We start from the raw sequence: 21,140 nt of genomic DNA, 5'->3' as shown, positions 1-21,140 counted from the left end.
AGCTCCGTCTTGTCTCTCCTGTACCTCTCCACAGAGGGGAACCATATTGACAATGGAACAAAAGGCATGGGGGGAAAAGGCCAGAAAAAAGAGGCAAATTAGAGAGAGGCAGATTATGTTGCACAGGGTAGTTGGATAAGGGGGTGGAGTATGAGGTAAGGGCAGAGTGATGAGGTCAGCATCAATGAGAGGAATGCAAGAAAAGAGAAAGAAATATGCAAATTGTGTTTATATGTGTGTGAGGAGGGGAGAGACAGAGAGACAGAGAGACAGAGGGAGCGAGAGAGAAGCTGTCAGTTCAAAAGAGGGAGAGAGAGGCTGAAAGAAAATGACAGACGTGGCCGGAGGAAAGGAAAGGAGCGCTTGAGAAAGACAACCCCTGAGAGACTGTGTGCTGAACCCGCTGCCCCGTCTCAACCCTCCTCCTCCTCCCTCCCTCCTCTCTCCCTGTGTGCTTTGCCATGGTTACCAGACAGGGCTCCCAATGCAGCCAGTTAATGTGTTTTTCAGCGGCAGGCCCGAGCTGGGTACTAATGTGGCTCAGTCTGTCTCCTGCACAATCAATGTCAACTGTCCTGGGATGCACAAACACATGGAGGGCTCAGAGCCAGGGAACACTGAGCCACCCTGGCTGAGCGTCAGGGCGAGAGTCTGAAAAAAGACCACGTCACTTTCATTTATTCACCTGAAAACTGCAGCTGTGGCGGTTTGTTAAGTGGTCAGAAAAATGTGGCAGTGAAGAAGCTTGATTTGTGCTCTCTGTTGGAGCCTAATATCACATGTTGATCTTCACTGCACTAATCTGAAACATTTATCGCACATTCAATTCCTGACTGGGTGAGCAAAAACGCTGCCTAGACTGTTTGTGTGCCACAAAAGAAAAGAGCTGATTACATTTTTTAAAAAATGTTTTTTCAGTTTTTGTTGGATTTACATGGTATTTAACAAAAACAATACAAGTTTTCACAATTTCTTGAATTTTATTGTCATCACAAAAAGGAAAATCCAGAGCAAGTTGCATATCATTCATCCATGGAAATTATGGAAAATTTATGAAATGAATCAACTATTTTGACAATTGATTAATTGCTTAGGTTATTATTCAACCATTTTTCTGACAGCAAACTAAACATAATTAGGTTTTGGACTGTTTTGGTACACCAAACATGCTATCTGTATATGTCACTCTCAGCCTGGGAAATTTTTTGTCTTTTCATAAAATTAACCATCAAAGCGTTTCCTTCTTTTAACTACAGGTCTTCAGTGTTGTTATTTTCAGTGTCTGTGAACGGATTTCAAAAATCCCATGTGAATCATATATCGGGGTCATGACCCTTGGCTGCCTTCTTATTGAACCGTGTAACTGTTCATCTCACAAAGTCGGCCAAAAGGTACTGCCCCCTCCAGCAAACCACGGTGTCTCTTCTTGGCTTTTCCTGATGTCTGGAAACTTTGGGGAATTCTCTTCGGATGACTTCATGCATTCAAAACGTCTAGTTCTACGACTGCTCGGCAGATTAACTCTGATCTATTACACATCTCTTACACATTTCTGATATTTGTGATAATCTCATGACATGTTGTCTGGCAATGTAAGAATGTTTCTCTCAGTCTAATGACAGGAAATGTCGTGGTCTCCAGAGGCAACTGCATGCACCTTTGTTCCCAAGGACCTCACCTGTGACCTTTCATATCATCACAGGTTAAGGGTCTCAGGGACAATGACGCACACCGACAGACACCGCTGGTCTGAAAATGCAGGAGCTGACGGTCAGCTGCTCAATCATCCTCGTCCACAGTTCAAATCCAAAGTCTTAAATATTACTGCAAGTTGTGAAATTTTAACATACTAAAATATATTTCAGTGACGTATGTCGTATATTTATTGTGAATTATTTTGTTAAGCCCGTGAGATTAACTTTTCTAAACCTGCACATAAAAACATTTGAATTACTTACATAGCATCTTTATACATTATAACAAAAATAGACTCTACGTCATACATCATATTTGATGATTACCGTTGTTTGTTATCGATGCCGATGCAGTCCGACACGAAATGTTTCGTCTGCATGAACTGGACTGGATCACAGCCTGCAAAAGACAGAGGAAAATGTTAAAATAAATCACTAAACATATAAATATCAATTCTCACAGCAGTATTTATCCGTTCAATACATTTTCAGGGCCCTTTGACTGTCTTTCCTTCCTGACATAGCCAGCGCCTGTTATTCAGTGCAGGTCTGTGCAGTAAGACGTTCAAACAAAATGCCCCCTGCTGGCAGACAGATAGACAAAGCATTTGAAGGCAGGCGCACATACGCAGAGCAAAATCCTCAAATTTAACGTATAAATCGGATTTGCATATGGGATGAACATACGACCGCCTGGCCTATATGAGCGTTAAGCTCAAACAGAGCGGTCATACAGTTCATAGACACACACACATACACTCTTTGCTTGTGCACATGCATGAAACATCCACAGACAGCTGTGCCTGAAGCCGCAGACAACACTGTCGTCTTATATTTCCTACAGGCCTTGTGATCTCACAGGATTATGCAATCACTCCCCCATGACAAAGATGTTCAGCCTTGAGGGAGTAACACTGATTTACTCTTCCCCAGACAAAATAAATGTCACACAAGCCTGACACTGCAGATGCCACATGAAGAATATGAGCCAGGGTTCAAACAACTGGTACACAGCTGAAAAGCTCCATTTGCATCACATGTAAGTCTGTGCAGACGACAGCTTTATCGTCCGCCAACAATCCAGAACATGTGTCTCTAACTTACAAAATCTGTCTGTGGCCAGGTGCACACACATGCAGACGAACATGCAACTCCACAAAGGCACACAGAGCATGAAGCCTTTTGCTGCCTCTCTCTGTTTCCTCTTTGTCTCTGTGCTTTGAGATATTTTCCTCTGTCCCAGTTTTATGAGCGCCTCTGCTGCTCTTTGAAGCACCAGAGACAAAGACCGGAGGATGAAACCAGAGGCTAAAAGAGAGAATGAAGTGAAATATTCTCATGTAAAAAAATAACCTATGTCAAAAAGAATAAACATGAAGGTGGACACAAATGACGGAAAGATGGCGGATGGACGTGGTCAGTCGAATTGTCTCGATTTGTTATCCGGCCCGCTCAAGTCATCCTGAACTCACCATTTGCCTTTGCCTGGTGTTCCTTACATGAACACATGCACACATTTATACTCATGTCCGTATGCACATGCATACAACAAGTGCATGTACATAAAAGAGGTACGCGCGCACACACACACACACACACACACACATACACACATAACACAACGCACTCTTACGATGAGTTATTGATCCGTTTTCCCCCTGAGAGAAAATAAGCATCAATTAATCCAGTGGTAAAGGAAATAACGCATGATAAAACCTATCCTGCCCCATCTTCAGTCTTCCTTTTCTCTGAGCGAGTACGCGGCGGTGAACAGAAAAGCTATTCCCCTCTCGCTACCCCTCCATCTCTCGCTCTCCTCTTTTTGTCTCTCCTCTTCTTCTATCCCTCTCTCAGGCGCTGTCCCTGGCTCTGTTTTGTGCCTGTTTCCCTCTGCCAAGTCACATCACTAATTCTCCAGGCGATTAGAGTCCGAGCAAGCAATGTCTATGAGGCAGGTACGCTACACACAGACACACACACGCAGACACACACAGTATAACACACACGGACAATTGCATTGATTCCATTATCTGGTGCTGTACCAACACCCCCACTTCCCCCAACCCCCAACCACCAACAGCGCCTCCATCTATGACCCTCTCCTTTCATAAATCTGTGTCACCTACATACATCACGCACAAACACATGCACGCATGCACTCACACACTCACACACACTTATGCAAGCATGCAGTATCTCCAGCTATCGCTCTTTCTTCTTCTCTAGCCTGAACACTCTCTATCACTCTGTCCCCGCCTCCCTCTGCTCTGTCTCAGCCCTTCCCCTCATTTTCATCATTCCCTCCTTGTCTCTCCCCCTCTCTTCCCCCCTCTCCTACTCTAACCCCTTACATTTTTTCCAGGCGTGACGTCCCGTCTCGCCCCATCTTGCAGTCTACGTTCACACGATGCCGTGTCTCTCAACATGGGTGTCTATTACTCTGTGTTTGTTTGAGTGTGTTTGAACTTGCGCTGTTATGTTCGTGCATCTGGAGGAGAGAGAGAGTCAACGTGTTCAGAGGGAGGCGCATGTGTGTGAGGTGTGCGCGCGCATGTCCTCGTGCACTGCTGTGCACACATGCATCTGTGTGAGAGGGCTCGTGTGTGTGAGGAAGGGAGGGAACGGAGGGTGGGGGTGGGAAAGGGGTTGGGGGGATCTCACAGACGGAGGCTGTGGATTTCACACAGCATGAGGATCAAAGCCACAGCAAGCCCAAAGGTGATTAACCTCCCAGCCTTTCTGACCACAACACTGCTGCTCTTCTTCCATATTTCATTAACACAACAGTCCACTATCTGCACAGTTCATCACACATCTATCTAGCTGCCTTTTTCGCACAAATCCCCAAATATCCTCTGTCATATGGTGAGCGATAAGAAAGCTGTCAACAAATTGTGAAACCTCAATTTCCATCATAGTTGAACTTTGTCCATCTTTGTACATTTAAAAGAAAAACTCTCAAAATTACACTTCATGTGGGTGAAAATCTGTGAAATTTGTTGCGACAATCTTCAATAAATCAAGACATTTTTTTACTTTCATGCTGTTTTGATAAAACGGAATATAATACAATAAACCTAACAGCAATTAATAAGAAATTACAGATGCTAACAGGACAAAATATGCAACAAAATATCGGTCGGCATCATGTATCAAATGTCAGCATTAAATGTAAAAACAAACGCAGGAATCGGCCAACGTTTATAAAATAGCGAGTGGCAGGCGTCTCTATTGTGACTGTATTTCCTCTTGAATTGGAACATGCCAGGGAGTCGTTTCTTTGTGTGTGTACAGAAAAGAGCAGTGCTCGGCAGAGATTGCTGATATATGCTCTTTTTTCCCTTCCTCGCTGGAGCACTGCAACGCAATGCGGATACTGAGTGTCTGAGCCACTAGCCAGACACACTGGGGGACAGAGGGGGGTGGCGGTGGTGGGGGGTGGGGTGGCGGCAGGAAGGAGAGGGGAAGGAGAGGGGAAGGAGGCGGAGGCGGTAAGCAAGTTCACACACAGCCCCGAGTTTCAAGACACACTGATACTAATGTCTGGGCACACTGTCATTATCTGCCATGAATACAGAAAGCAGCATAGATAGTTAACTCTGGAGATTGTTTTGTCAACTGAATAAAGATGCACTGAAAACGACTTGCAAAATCAAACAAAAACGACATATGTCTTGCCGTAAAATTCTTCATTTGTGCAGTATCTAATACAATAAGAAATGTTAAAAATCCAAGGCCTTATCATAATGCAGTTTAAATTCATTTAAATCAAGCTTGATGGATCTGAACCCGATGTACAGATTAAACTGACACTTCTTACTTTACAGACTGCTGACACACAATGAAATTATTTAAAATATGAGTTTTCTAAAGAAGGGACTCTCCTGTTTTACTGGTTTCAGCATTCCAGCTTAATGTTGTCTAAAGAGACACTCTGTGTTTTTGTGCACGGCATGCTAAGAAACAAACAGCTATCGATAGTTGGCTCTATACCCCATTGGACTGCACCAAATAACAAATCAAACAGCACTGCAGAGCAAGGTGCGTATATTGATGTCTGGATTAGCTGGACCTCGACAGCAAAACCTGATTAGTATTTCAGATGTTTTAGATTTAAAGTCGGTGCAGAAACAGTTTTGAACCTTGTTTTTGTGTCATTATTATTATGAGCTTGGAATTGAATTTGCTGAAGGTGAAGTGTACAATTATTTTAATGGATTTAATGCGAGGACTATCAGTGCATCTCTTTTGTCCATCACTGTAAAATACATCCACCAGACACTTAGTAAAGCAGACCTTGAAAAAATTTTTTTTTTCAACTGTACAGACAAAAAGAGAATATACTGTGTTACACTTTACAAAGTGGATCAACCTCAGAATATTACTCTTGTTTAATGTAGTTTACAGCCCTCTGTATTGACCTTTATTCCCATCCTTATTTATTCCTATCCTCCTATAAAAAGTCGTCATTTTTAGAACTTTTTGTCCTTTTTGTCCATGTAAGTCTTCGTACTCACCACTTGAAGAAGCATGAAGGTTGACGGCATTCATATGAAGTCTGGGTGACACCGCAGGGAAAGCTAGAAGGTTGTACAGTTATCTCCAGGCTGTTTATTATGCGAAACCATACAACCAACTACCTCACGCTGCAGAGCACCGGAGCAGGGTCAGCACGAGTCTCTTCCTCTTCCTCGCAGGGTCCTCCTATTACTTTTGTCTGTCCGTCTTTGTCTGTCTCTACCTGTCGTATGTCCTACCCTTATCTTCCATTTCATTCATAATCGATTACATTCATCACAAAGCTACGTTTCAGATTAACACAATCACTACATACTTTAGTGTATTTTCCAAGAAATGTGAAAATATTATTTCATCACAAGAATTAGACTGTGGCATATCTCTAGTTTCAACCAAAATCTAATAAAGTAATATGTTGGATTTCTTTTTTTTTTTTTAAAGCTTAGCCTGTGGCTACAAGATTCAAGTATAATACTGTGATATTGTTGGAATTTAAACTGATAATATTGAAGACTCACTCCACTTACTGCACTCCATGCATTTTTGTGGACTTGTCTCCCTCTTGTGGGTAGACACAGAACATAGACCACCCCCCCTCCCACTAGAGGCCAAGGCTGTCTCTGAATACAAAGACAAGCACTTAACCTGCAGTTGCTTACTGTAGGCGTCTGCCTGACCTACTTCTGCAAGTGGAGCTGGTGGAATCTTCCACATCCTCAAAGACTCCATTCAGCACTACTGAGCAGTACTTCATTGTCATTCTGAGGTTAAAGTCGAATACTCCTGGTCTGTTAGGTAGGTTAGATATCACAGCCTCAGCTGGTCGAAGGAACAACATTTCTCCTTGTTGTGTGAATTCTTAACTGTCTATGGTAGTATTTTACCTCAACATATTAAACAACAAATATTAAGATTTAATCATATATTGAGGCTGCAACTAACATTTCTTTCTCATTATCAATATTATATATTATACATTATTATTATTATATTATTATTATTATTGATGCAACAGAGTCACCAGGATGTGGTCAGGGAGGATTGCAGGCTTATAAAGTGCACAACTGTCGGACTGGATTTTGCTTCCACATTCCACAGAGTCTGTGGTTTTAGGTAACAAAAGCCCTTTGGTGAAGGCTAGGGAAATATTGTGGTTTTGGTTAAATGTTAATAAACACATCGTGTCTTAAATCAATGTGTGCTTTTTCTGTATCAAACCAGACTACTATTCTTCCTTAACTTTTACCAAGTGCTGTGAGTGTACTGCAAGATTGTCTATTTTAGCAGAAAACAAATACATCGTCTGCAAACATTTTACTGATACCTTCAGTATAAACATATTTGCAATCTGCAAAATATGTAAAATTAAGATTAAGATTTCGATTACATTAATAGAAAATGTAATCTGGTCGCAAACATGTTTCCTTCAAAAAGTATTTACTGTTTCTTAGTTGTATATAAATGTACTTTCTATGAGACAAGGTTGTTCAGTTATACCTCCCATTTCATTATGACTGCACTGTAATTTTAACTATTCCAATCTAGTGTTTTATTCAATTTTAGCTTATTTTTATCTTCTATGTATTCTATTCTATTTATATGCCTGTCTACTTATATCTTGTCTTAATGCCTTTTCTGTTGTATGTAAAGTCCTTTTGATTGCATTGTTGAAAGGTGCTATAAAAATAACCTCACCTTCCATTGCCTAGGCTTCAAATTAAGTGTGAGTTGTATTTTTTGCTTTTTTGCCCCACCGTCAGGTTTTGTCCTATTTCACTTTTGCCTGTCATGTAACTTAGGACATGTTTCACCAAATTTACAACTTTCGATCTGTGATTTGCAACCTTTTTTTTCTCTTTTTACTAATTTTGCACCTTTTACTAATCAAAACGAACATCACACTTGACACGTGATCCACACATGAGCATGTGAGAGACCGGTGGGACCTGCAAATCTATCTCAGAATTACAAGCAATTATTTATGAAGTTTATGAGGTTGCAATAGTTTGCAATTTGTAAGCTTGCAGGTCACTTTTATGAAAAAGGCCCCTGCTTCTTTTGAAGCATTCTAAGATAATTTTTGTATGTTCTCTCCAATTCTGTCTCTCTCCACCTAGCAACCACATCAAGGTAAAAAATATTTTTCAAAAAGCTTTGTGTTCCTAAAAAGACCAACTGACCTTGTGGCGGTGGATTATTATCAAATGTTACCAAACAGAATAGCTGAAGTGAGGGTCTTTGTATTAACAAGGCCAAACAATGTCAAAGATGTGAAGCACCCTACAAAGAAGCCAGTAAATGATGGTGGCACATGGTGTCACCTGTAGAAATGGCAATGCTTCTTACCAGCCATAGATATATGGGTGGGTGGGTGGGACATATGAGTGAGTGCATGAATGAGTGGAATGAACTTGAAAATACAAATACAAAAGCAGCATTTTATCTTGATTGAGTTCAGTTAATGTGTGTCAGTTTGTTTATTTACTTTTTCTTCATCAGAATCTCGGGAATGGTGTCAGGAATCTCAACACATTTAAACAGGACAATTTGATTTGCAATATTTAATACGGCATTTTAAGGTTAAGGCAGAAACTGGTGCATTGTAGAGCACTTTTTGATGTAACAAATAGGATCTAATGGGTGAGTAATTGGAAGGCAATTTGGAGTAACAGCACTATCCAGTCAATCTCCCTCATTATGCTCCATAAATAATGGGGTGCACCCACACATTCGACATCAAGCTAAGGTGATCTCCTGCAAAAGCAGCAAATTGGCTGTTGTTAGCAGTCAATGGCTGTATTTTGACACTCCTGTGTGCCTCAAGGACTCATTGATTACTTGATAGCTGCTGCACAGCAGAGTTGCTAGGCCTCCTATTTAGCCTGGTCATTGCACCAAAAATACAACCTTTAAGTCTCAGATGACTGGGACCTCACTGATGAAGCTGGATTCAAACACATTAGAGGTGTATCACTGATTCCTCAAAACGGTTACTCACTCTATTGTCTGCCAGGACCAGAACTGCATACTAATATGTATGATAAAGAACAGGTAAATGAGTGATGATTAATGGCTGTGTTGGGTCTTGTTCAATTATGTTACGTGGATAAAACCATTTGTAACCAGTCTCAACTTGTTGACTGTACTAAAGATTTACCATTTTACTATTATTAAATTAAAAATGAACCAACTAAGTGTTAACTTCAAAATGTATGGCAGCACCATGTGCTTAATAGAGACATAGATTGTTTTTTTTTAATTGGCCAGCTTCCAAATGCAAACCCATTCACCTCGTCTCTCTCCACTGCCCTCTGCCATGCTAAAAGCCCACCCTCCGCCTACCCTTCATTTTCTTTCTTTGGCCGTCCTCCTGCCTCTCTAAGTGCCTCTTATTTGTCCTTCATCACCGAACATTTCAGGCCTCAAAATCTTTTACAACTTTTTTTTTCTCAGACAATCTCTCTGTTCATACCAACTAAGTCTCCCCCCCTTCATCCCCTTGATTCCTCTCCTCCCCTTTTTAAACCTCTCTCACCGTCTCATTCGCAGTCGAATCACGCATGAATGCGGCATGGTTGTGCCAATGCCAGCTCTTTGCCAATCTGCCTGGGTGTGTTTGTTTGCCAATGCGAGTCTGGTGGGAAGTCCCTGCACTGGAGGCCGAGGTGGCAGATAAGCCCGAACCCCGGCTGGTGTCGGTTCAGGTGAAGCTTTGTGAGGATTACAGTTCACCCTCTTGAGAGAGCCAAGCAAAGTATATATCTAGGTACCAAAATCACCAAAATGTTAATGAACTTGAAATTTGTAGAAAACTGGTTGTGCTACCAGCGCATCAGAATCCCAAAGATATAAATTTATATATACATGTATAGTCATGTCATGACTACCACTACTATGACCTCATGAAAACATGAGGCTTAAGTCAAACATTAGTTAGTAAGTTAGTAAGTAGTTAAATCAGTATTAGCAATTGTACTTTCTCATAATTTATAACAACATTCGATTAGTGTCCAAACTATTTGATGATAAACAATTTGGCCCATGAGCAACATAACAACTACTGTGTTTATGTAAACCTCTCAAATTTAATTTATCAGAAATTTATCAGGAAGTTTGTTGATTTAATTTAAATTGTTATCACATACAATAATGACTCTGGGGATATGGATAATCATGTACATGATCATCACGTACTAATCTTGCCTAACAACAGCTGAAACAATACTGAGTGACAACATATTCTTTCTCAGTCATCATTGCTAAAGTAATTAGTTGTATTTTGAGGGAATATCCACTGCATGCATTTCAGATTTTGTTTGAAAACTCTCAGGAGGTACTTATCCATTATGAACAACAAAATCTCTGCTCCTTTGATAAGAAGGATTTTGGTTAAGGAAAGGCACGCAATTTATAATAAGCATATTCAAGAAAGAAGTGAACATTTAAAATCAGAAATTTTGTTTCCTGATTTCACCTAAACTAGACGTAAAATTTATGGCCATGACTTCTAAGATGCAATCAATTACGAAATTTTGAGAACTGGTGACATGACAACAGGAAATATTCTGAAAATATGTATAAAATACATGAAATTTGTCAACAACAGTGAAGGGTTAGAGAGGAAAGGAAGGAAAAGAAGACCTTGTGGTGTTTTACATGAAAAACACGACAAAAAAGAAAAAACAAAATTGAGTGATTGACTAACAGGAGAAATATTTAATCAGAGAAAATTACTTAAAGCAAGCACAGAGCTGCCGTTTCTGTCAATTGAAAAAAAAAAACATTATTAAAAAAATACCTAGAACAGTTAGGCTCTGCTGTCAAAGATTGAACAAAGATTTCAGGTGGCTTTCAACCACTCATCGTCTTTGAGAAGTGACGCACAAAGAGTACCACCCAAAAAATGTAGGGGCACAGAGGAGCGAAATCTGCCCAGTGACAGCAAATAAACTGTTAACCACAGCTATGAATCGTCTGGCAAGTGCCACCTCAACAGGAATGCAGGCCTCAGACAGTGGTTCTCAAACTCAGGGCCAAGGACCGCTGATGGTCCAGTTGATTTTATAGAGGGGCACAATCTGTTTAGGTGAACATAACTGTTTTTTAATTAAGATAATTACAAAAATTTGAATGAAAATTGCGGTAAAACAGAATAAAACTAGGATGAGTGACTATGTGACAAGAAAAAATGAGTATGTGGATAGGCAAACAAACAGACACATACACAGATAATTTCATAAATGAAATATTCTCAGAAAACATGTAGAAAATTTACATTTCACTTTACTAATGCCTACAACAGAATGGATCAGTACTTTCGCAGTAATATCGTTTAAAAAAGAAGTCATTTAGAGATTAAACTTCTCCTCTGTCCCCTCCAAAACTGGATCTGACCCTGAGTCGCGAGGACTCGGACCTGAGATCCCCATTGATGCTAATGCACCTCTTCAGTCAGATGACAGCTTGGTGCAGGGGCAGGATAAGTATCTGCTACTCACAAACCATAAATTATTAGCTCTCTCAGGATAGAATGAGACTCTGTAGTGCAATTTCTCCCAAATCCCCCCCCCCCCTTCACTCTCCTTGTACCTTATTTACAAAGGCAGAAAATGTTACCATGGGAACACACTACTAGGCAACCTCAGTGGCTTGGCATGATGCCCAATGGTTGCTAGGGCACTGTTGTCAATGGCTATTGGGTTGTGTGGGCCAGTATGTGTGTGTGTGCATGTCCTGCATATATGTGTGTGGTGTTGTGTGTGAGTAGGAGAGGCACTGTGTCCATGTTGGTGTATGTGTGTTCACAAATGTGTACAATGCACACACCACTTCACAGCTTGAAAAAAATGTAAATGAACAATTTAATGTTCTTGTTCCATAATGAGGGCTTTATATGCATCCAATATGTCATTATTTTAAATAATATGTACCTTTTTGAATTGGTTTTCTTATTGCTTGTTTGACTCCGTGGGTGACAAATGATGGGAGGCAGCTTTTGTTGGCTAATATACTCTAACCTTTTTTTCTTGGTAAAGTGTGTGTGTTTGTCTAAGAGAAAGAGGGGACAGAGAATAATCAAGCAAGCAGTTATGTTAGGTCCCATATGCAATTATTTTGAATAACATGCATGATGTCTCTGAGCTTTAGTCTTTTTTCAAAAGGTCTTATTGTGTGATAGCTAATAGTTGAGAAGTAGTCTGGTTATAGTGGCGGCAATATAACAATTTTGCTTCATTACACACTGTCAGTAAGAACAAACTTGTTTTTTATGATGAGAATAAGAATAAAAGAGACAAGAGGAGACAGAAAGAGGCAGCCAGAGAAGAAAAAGAACCCGCGAGACATAAAAATGCTAGTGACTCTCTGTATATTTGGAGCTGACGTTCTCCATCACTAGCTCTGATCTCTCAAGCTGTTTGCTCTCTCTTTCATTTCAGTAAGATTCAAAGAGTCTTTGTTGGTATAAACGGGAAGAAACAGATGTTGCCAAAGCATTTACCTCACAACCAGGATCTAGTTTGAGGTTTTTCCCATGGCTCTCTTCACACTGGGGAGCTTCTGTGGTTGACCACGGCATTCCTGAAATCAGCAGAGCATCATGCAGATTATCAGCATACCACAGGATAGGAAGGGGAACATCAATAAACACATTGAGCCATGAAGTTGGGATAAGTAAATAAATAATGTCAGCCACCCAGACAAGACCCTATCTGGGCTTTTATCCAGGCCACATAGCCTTGCAATGCCGTTTGCAGCAAAAATCATCCCAGACTCGATCATGAAAGAATACTACAAGACAATTCAAATCATAATAGACCAATCCCTGATTAGAGATGAAGCACTTTGCAGCACAAAGAAATGAATGGAAGCACATGCATTTATGACAGAGGACGTATCAAAGATCGTGTGCAGAGTATGAAATGGATTAACAAAGTAGAACATAATGGTGAGAATGAATACTGTGCCATCAACAAAGCATGAATGGAAGAGTGGTACAAAAATACATGTACAGCAGAGACAGTTAAAGACAATGGTGATGAATAATACATTAATAATGTTGGAAAATACAATCAGACATTATAAATTAAACAGCAGTGAGGCAAACAAATGCAATAATTATGACACTGCAACACAATGAAAGACAACAAAGATGGCAATGTTCTGCTTTTGTGTTAGTGTGCGCTCATTAATTCCCACATGTGTACGTATATATGGGTCTGTGTGTTCCTGTCTGCATGCACTTAGGGAGGGCGAATATAGCCTGCGGTGTATCTTATCTAATATTACCGAGAGGAAGCACAGCCTCTCCCCCTTGTCTCCCCCCACCCGGCCCTTTGAACTCAAGCCGCTGCTGGAGATGCATTCTGACTGAGCACAGCATGTCCTGAAAGGAGGTCAGAGGGCAGGACAAACAGTCTGGTGTCATGGCAACTTGATGCCACCAACCAAAAGTTTAGAGTGGCTGGTGGGGCCTCAGGAAAGGTTGGTCAACCTGTCACAGCTTATTAAAGACAGAGAGGTGCCACTCAAAATGCTCAATTTAACACAGAGTCTTTAAGGATAAACATATATTTTTGTATCAAAAGCTCCTATGGAAAGAGCACAACCAACTAATGACTAATGATTTTCTTCCTGTGTAGAGCTCCATTGTTGTCCAAAAACTATTCAAAACACATCAATGGGCCCCACCATTGAACTGGATGACATGTTCCTTCATTACCATGAACATGACCTCGGTAGCTAAATTTGAGTCGACCCCACATACAACGTCATGGTGACATAAATACTCACTAGCACATATTAATCTGCAGCTGAATATAGTAAATGCACTATTTACTCGTCCGTGAGTAACATTAGCTAAACTCTACATTGTCCAGCTGTTTTTTTTTTTTTTTTTTTTAAATCGAAGTATACATTTGTGACCCATTGTTATAGATTTATGACTTTAGAAGGAACCAACACACTTCGGGCCTCTAGCCAGAGACAGGAAAGGGTAAGGAAGCAGAAAAGTATTGAGAGAGAGACTAATTCAAATATAGCCTCTATTTGAATTCAACCAATCTGGCAATGCACCAGAGGTGGTAACGCAGGGTGCTCGTGGTTTTGGCTTTATTAATGGATCATTTGCTCTATGAAACATTCAAAAAAGTAAAAAAAGTCCAACCTAGTTTCCTAAAGATGACCATCCGACCCAAATTCTTCAACTTACTAGAAACGACCAATTGATTATCAAAACAGATAGCAATTAATTTCCTCTCAATCAACTTATCACTTAATTCACTAATTGTACTACTCATCCAACAAAAAAGTTGAACCTGGCTCAGCTTTTCACAGACCACAACACAACATCATCCTGCAAAACACAAATCACATAAATGCAGGTGCAATTCCCTGGTAGAGTATTTTGTAATGTGAAAGAAGTCTTTGTACTGTTTGCCATGCGATTGTCACAACAAGAGACATAATAATTGCTGCCATGACATACTGCCATTGTGTGTGTCATGAGTATTAAAAACCAGCATTTTGGAATTTGACAAACCTTCAAATTCATAGACTGGACTTCAGTACCTGAAGCAACATACAAGGCAGGGCTACTTTCAGTCTCAACACCCACTAACACGCTGCTGATTTTTGCTTTTATATGGGATTTGTCGCCAGTAAAATATATATATATAATTATATGGGCCAACAAACATGTTTATATGTTTTATTTCTGTGCAATTTTTATTTATTTATTTTTTTTTTAGGTTTTTGCTCTGAACTTTCAATAAAACATATCCCATTCTTACATTCCTCTGTATTGCTAACGATACAGCCAATGCAACATTGCGTAGCCTTAAACTTGACTGACTTATTTTTGGTAATCAGAAGACTAAATACACAATTACTACCACAAATTACACCTTGGCTCACATACCTGTGAATATTCGGCACCAAACTGAATTCCTCTAATTTGTTGCACTAATTATTCTGAGTAGAATTCAGCAAACCTGAGAAATGAACTGCAGCTGTAATTGTGTTGCCTATCGGTGCCAGTCCTGGACTGCCTGTGTTTTCATCTCTCTCCTGAGGTGTTGGATCAATACGAAATCCAGGTTCCTTTGTATGTCATTAGCTTGTTTGATGCTTGAGCTGAGACCCCTCCAAACCTTTTTGTTCTCAGCCGCTGAAATCTCTCACATGAAGAATGTCTGATTGCAGGTGTGTCTGTCGGCAATGTATGGGTGTGCATACTGACCTTCAAAGCAGCTTACGTACAACAGTCTTGTAAATGGGTGTTTTCTCTCTCTACAAGTGCGTGCATGAGGCTTGTGTGCGCATGGTGTGTGTCCTTGTGTTTGTTCAATGCGGCAGAGGGTGGAGTGGCAGATCAATAAGAAACAAATGAATTCAGATCAATATGAAGCCAGGGAGTGAAGGAGAGAGAAGGAGAGATTGAAAGCGAGTGAGTGGGGTGATGCGCCAGAGAGGAGGAGGAGGGGGTGGGGTGGTGTTGGTGCGTTGGAGGGGTGATGTGTTACCAGCAGCTCAACGACTAACTGCACACTTGGGAGAGACCACTCATTTCTAAAGCCAAAACCTCGGTGCTTTGAGGTCATTGACGGTTAAAATGGATGGTTAAGCGAGTTAGAGAGAAAACAGAAAGAGACATGAGAGCAGCAGTGCACTGGAGAAAAACCCAGCATTCCTGCATCGCTGGTGGTGATCGGTTTTAATGGAATGTATCAGTGAAATGAAGCTGCATAGTGCTTCTATTTCTTCATTAAGAAAACTAAGTTACACATTTGTCCTCTCTTTGTTGTACTTTATTTTTCACAGAAAGATGCTCTAAAAAGTCAAAATGATGTGTAAATAAAATAATGAACCGCTGTGTATTAACGTTTTAACTACAATTTCCTTTTGTTCAGTCCACTCTTTTAATAAAGCCTCATACTTCTGATGCTTTACAGAGTAGTGAATAATAATCAATCACCAGTGTTTTTCCAATATTAGAGTAATTTGGTATTCCCTTTTTGAAACTGCATATTTTTTGTCAAATACCAATCTGGTGATGACTGAGGTGAGAGGGTCATGGCTGTAAATAAACAAATCTCGATCTCAGATCTCAGATCTCAGATCAACATCATCTGCCACTGTCTGCACACAGGAGCTGTAGTCAAAGTGAACTTTGACCCTTTTACTTCTATTCTGCGCCTAAATAACACATTCCCTTCTTGCCTAGCATGGTAAGATTGGAAATCTCAGGCTAGAGAGGATTTAATTGTGACCTTTCAACTTAAACTCCCAGTTGGAGCCTGACATTTGAAGCCAAACCTATAAGGACCTAATGGATTCGGATTGGAAAGAGGTCTAGATTTCTCCCATCCAATTCCTCATTGACTTACTGGAAGGTTTGGAGAGTACTATGATTTAACACTTGGCTTGAAACACAATTTACACTATTAACAAATGTTCTTTATCAATGTTAATAAGGTGACAATATACAGTTTTTTTTTTTATGTCGATTAAAATTTTTGTCTGTCTAAGATGACGTGTTAAGTTTTTTATTTATCTATCTATTTTTGAATTGCAGCAGTATTGATAACATCTTTCCGGTCTATTATGAGTATCATCAAGTATTTGTGTTGTTATTTGTAGATTAACGTATAGTTTGTTCAGTACATTTACTGTATATTCTAATGTTCATTATCTCAGTTACATTTATCTTTTTGGTGAGAAAGTATGGCATACCAGAGCAGAGATTTCCACCTATCTTGTAAAATATTTGATTCTTTTGCTTCGTAGTATCGCCATGAAATTGCAAACAGGATTGCTTGGCTTTGTGTATCTGCTCATCTCTCGGCTGTGAGATCAAAGCATCAAGAGCCATTTGGGAGTCAGAACTGAATGAGACTTTGAAGTGATTGTGGCAAAAACAAACACATGGCTGCTGAGTGCTTGCGAACGGGCACTCTTCATTTCCAGCTCAAGGTTCCTCGGCTCTTGAGATGGATTTCAATGATTAATGTCTCAGTTAGCTTTGAATGCGGCATCTGATGCCTTAGAAAATGTTCTGTATGGTGTAAGTGATATTGTTTAATTCAAGAGGATACCTACATTAGCCTGAATACTAGCACTACTAACCTTCTATAGCCATATAATGTTGATTTTGAGTTAAACCATGACATTATAAAAGTGTAAAAATTTCTCTCACTTTATATGCAAAGTATTGACTCTTGTATCATATTGTTGTAGATTATATATTCTATTATCCTTCAGTGAGTCTCAGCGATACATAGATGCTACTACTTCTTCATATGAATCGTCATTAGTTTCATATTCAGTAGCACAGAATGGTCCCAGTGGAGCAAAGGAGTGGCTGGTTAAGAGGAGTTGCAGCCAGTGACAGCTGCCCTCTGAGTCATTCTATCAGACTTATGCAGAGAATAATGTCTGAAACAGTGACATCAGCAGTCCTTCAACTACATCGCTGTTGCTCATTTCACCCTTGTTGAACTCACACTATCATTTTTTATCATTTTCACCTTTGGAAAGTTTGAACAGTGAGTGAAGTTGAGAGACAGTGACCATGGATACAAACGAGATAAAGAGAGAGGCAGAGAAAGACACAGATGCTGCAGATAAAAGTGTGTTCTGCGTACAAAAAGGGCCAATACAGTGAGTAAGACACATCCTATTATCTAGATTTCTATTAATCAGTCCAATTACAATAACATCAAAATGTGAGAAACAGCAAAACATCATAGATGACTTTAACAATTAATTGACTATCAAAGTTGATGTTGTTTCATTTTCTTACAAACCACATATCAATGTTTCCTTTTTCTTAAGTGATAGAGGAAGCAAAACCTACAGAGAGAGCTGCAGACGGACAGAGAGCGAGACAGTGAGAGATACTTGAGGCAGTGATGTAGAACATCAACTCCAACCAGACAGTCTGCTAAAAAAAAAAAAAAAAAGCATGGAGAGGCAAACATCGGCATGTCTCTCAGCTTTTCCTCTTCTCTCTCCTCTTTAATCTGACAGCCTCCCCCCTCTCTATCTGTCTCTCCGTCTCTCTCTCTCTCTCTCTGTCCCCCTGAGCTGTGTTCTGTGTGTTCCATCCCCGCCTCTCTCCATCTCCCTGCCTCTAATGTGCTTTGGCGTGTGTTACCCACGGGTGCTTGCGCGCTGCTGCCGCCATCCTAAAGCCGGGTCAGGGGGGCAGCTGAAGCGGCGCGATGCTGTCTGTGACATCATCAGTCACTGTTATTACTCACGTCTCACCTCCCCTCACTGTCTGAAACTGTCAGGGCTTTAGGTGCTTGGTGGCAGGCCGACGAACACACAAACGCAAACAAACAAACAAACACAGATTGACACCCATGTTGTCAGAGCTAAATGAAATATTATTTGAAGAGCTATAATTCTGAATCCCATTTGGAGATTTTGTTACCTAAAATAGTTCAGTCTCACACAGTCATGAAATCATTTTAGTCTGGTTTCCAAAATGTTGAGTATCTTTTTCAAGGCATTAATCTCTACATACGATATTTCTGATGACTACTTAGACAGTACAATAAATAATTTGACATCACAGAACAGTAACTACACACTATAGTCACATCACAGTACTGTATGTAAAATGACTTTTATATACATACGCATAAATATTTGGGCTGCAACTAACTATTATTTTAATTACTGATTAATCTGTCCATTTTATTTTCAAGTATCCATTAACTGTTCAGCCAATTAAATATTGGAAAACTGTGAAAATGCCCATTGCATGTTCCCTAAGCCCAAGTTGCTGTCTTCACATGTTTTGTTTTGTCCAACTAACAGTCTAACACCTGAAGATATTTTATTTATTATTATAAAAGACAAAGAAACATTAACATTTAAAAAGCTGAAGCCGGTGAAATTTTTCAGTATTGCTTAAAAATAAAATGATTCATAAATCATCAAAACAGTTGAGGTTTGATCTTCTGTTGATCTAATATTCAATCGACTAATCGTTTCAGCTCTAAATGTAATGTGCTTCTATACAAGCTATCACTGAAATGTTGAATATATTTTCAATGGAATTAAACTCTTCACTTAATAATTCAGTTGGTTAGTTTTAACCTAAAAGGACTGCAGGATGGGCATGACAGCGCAGTCAATAATTCAACATGACATAATGGTATGGTCAAACAGTAAAATATGAGTTGTACATGTACAAAATGTCTTCTTTCCCAGAGGACAAGTTGACATCTTCAAATGTATTGTGTTGTTCAACAAACAGTACAAATTGACTCATTCAATTTACAGTCATTTAGAACAAGGGAATAGCAACAAATCCTCAACACCTGAGAAACTAGAACCAGACTATGTTTAGCACATTTGCTTGATAATTAATTCAATCAATTAATCAATTAACCAAACCAAAGTTGGCGATAATTTTCTTTTGACTGATGACTCAAACAGTTGACAAATCATTACATCCCATGCTTTGATACAAGCAATGACTTTGTTATAGTAGATGTCAATTTCTGAAATGGTGAATATCTTTTATGGAATTCAGATGGTTTTGACCTAAATGGGCTACAAGATGAGCATGATGGAACAATCAATAATTTAACATGTTATATAGGTTATAGTTCAGAAAGGAAAAGAGAGTAATGCAGATGGTGTAGTCTTTTGTCAATAACAGAAAAATGTGCTTAAATGACTTAATTCTGTTTTTTAAATTTCTCACAGTCCTATTATGGAAAACCATGAACATCTGTCCCTGAACTAAAGTGACACCACAAGTAATTCACACGTGTGGATGTAGTGTAAAAAGAACATGAGAATGTCCAGATGAGCCTCTGCATGAGCTATAAAGCTGTGCATACTCTACATCTGTGTAAAAAGAAGAAATGTGCTTCCATTCAGTGAGCATGTGTGCAAGGTTCAGACCGTGTCAAATCACCACGTCTGCCATCAGCGGAAACACTCCTGTACCTGCGGGTCTGTCTGTCACCCCCGCTGTCAGCCAATGAAGAGGTGAGACTCTGCAAACTCCTTCACTCAGGAATACTGATAGCTGGCATGAAAGCCCTCGGCCTGTGTGTGGGAACACACCATATAAATCATACATGACCAGCACCACCAGGCACCATATGCATGCTTACAGCACTGCATTAATAACAAGCATGCCAGTATCATATTTACGAGCATACAGAGAATGTAAATCTCTGCGTCTTCTTTTGTCTCACTCCCCTGCACTCCCGACATGTCCTCTTGAAAGCACCTGCAGCACTGAACTCAATGTGCCACAGAAAAAGAGTGAGACAGAAAGGGAGAGACAGACTTAATACAAAAAAAGATTGGAGGGTGAAGGGTTGCAGAATGGATAAACCAGACAGCAATGACAGGATAATGACGTTTGGAGTATAAATACCTAAAGGCATGAATATTTGAAGATGAAAAACACCAGCAAAAAGTGCATGGGGACAAATAAAAGACAGAAGGAAGAGTGAGAAAAAATATGAGGCAAAATAGAACAGCAAAATAGATGGCGTGACTGAAAGACAGACAGACAGATTAACTAAAAGAGACACACATGAGACAGACAGAGACAGACAAAGAGCGAGCAGGAAGAACAAAAGATGAAATGATGAAACGCAAAAGAAAGGAAGGGGAGAGAGAAGGACAGACTTGGAGCCAGACAGAGAGAGAAAGAGGGGAGCGAGAGACAGATAGGCAGGCAGAATTAGAAAAAGACAGAGGAGGGCAATGAGACAGAGGCGCAGGGCGGCAGTGCGCATGCGGAAATAGGTGGCAGACTCTTGTCAGTGCAGTGACCTAGTCGCGCAGGACTGAGGAATTCTCCCTGTCGACCCGGACACATTCCTCCGGTCCTCAGACGTTAACCCATGCCACACCACCATACTGTACTGCAGTAGCTTACATGGCTTCTCC

General features: G+C 40.1%; 1 long non-coding RNA gene across 3 annotated transcripts in view; it reads right to left on the bottom strand.

The window, feature by feature from the left end:
- Positions 1-966: 966 nt before the first annotated feature.
- LOC130183543 (uncharacterized) overlaps positions 967-21,140 on the bottom strand; it is a 27,716-nt gene continuing 7,542 nt past the window's right edge. For all 3 annotated transcript variants that reach the window (XR_008829845.1, XR_008829847.1, XR_008829846.1), the window contains 2 exons: positions 12,712-12,791; positions 967-2,094 (listed from right to left, as the gene is read on the bottom strand). This is a non-coding gene — a long non-coding RNA (uncharacterized LOC130183543). The remainder of the gene's footprint in view (positions 2,095-12,711; positions 12,792-21,140) is intronic.

Source organism: Seriola aureovittata, chromosome 16, assembly GCF_021018895.1.
Source record: "Seriola aureovittata isolate HTS-2021-v1 ecotype China chromosome 16, ASM2101889v1, whole genome shotgun sequence".
NCBI lineage: Eukaryota > Metazoa > Chordata > Actinopteri > Carangiformes > Carangidae > Seriola > Seriola aureovittata.
This window is presented reverse-complemented; position numbering and strand designations above follow the sequence as displayed.